The sequence below is a fragment of the Dipodomys spectabilis genome, unplaced genomic scaffold (assembly GCF_019054845.1).
Source record: "Dipodomys spectabilis isolate Male_0828 unplaced genomic scaffold, ASM1905484v1 ptg000018l, whole genome shotgun sequence".
In the NCBI taxonomy this organism is placed as follows: Eukaryota; Metazoa; Chordata; class Mammalia; order Rodentia; family Heteromyidae; genus Dipodomys; species Dipodomys spectabilis.
In genome coordinates, this window is record NW_024870695.1 from 20985833 (window position 1) to 20986720 (window position 888).

Sequence of the window (888 nt, forward strand, 5' to 3'; positions counted from 1 at the left end):
TAAACTGTACAATACTGTGTTGAGTTTGGGTTTGTTTTTTGTTTTGTTTTGACACAAGAGTGAAATAAATTAAGAAGCCTTGAGTTCGTTTCCAGCAATATCATTGGTCCACAGCAGGGAAAACATACCATTTGGCAAGTTCTCAGGTATGTTCCTTTTTTTTTCTTTTTTTAAATCTTATTTTATTGTAAAGATGCTGTACAGAGGGCTACAGTTATGAGGAAGGCAATGAGTACATTTCTTGTCGAGTCTTGTTACTCCCTCCTTTGTTGTTCTCCCACTATCCCTTCCCTCCCCTACTCAGGTATGTTTCTATAGAAAGAAAATTACAAAACTAAGCCAGGCGCCAGTGGCTCAAGACTGTAATCTAAGCTACTCAGGAGGCTGAAATCTGAGGATTGAGGTTCAAAGCCAGCCTGGGCATGAAAGTCCATGAGACTCTTATCTCCAATTAACCACAGGAAACCAAAAGTGGCACTGTGGCTCAAGTAACAGAGCACTCACCTTGGGCTAAAATGCTCAGGGACAGTGCCCAGAGTTCAAGCCCCAAGACCGACAAAAATTACAGAATTGTGTGGTATGTATGCCAGTACTAGGGCTAAAACTCAAGGCTAGGTTGGCTTTGTGTGTGTGCATGTGTGTGTATGCATGCGTACATACATGTGCACACATGCAAATACTGGGGCTTGAACTCAGCCTATCCTCTTGCTCAGCTTTTTCACTCAAAGCTATTGCTCTACCGTTTGAGCCACACCTCCTCCTTATTTTTGTTGGTTAAGGAGCTATGAGTCTCACAAATTTGTTCTAGCTGCTTTTCAATCATGATTCTAAGCTCTCAACCTCCTGAGTTAACTAGGTGCAAGCTTGGCGCAAGCCACCAGTGCCCAG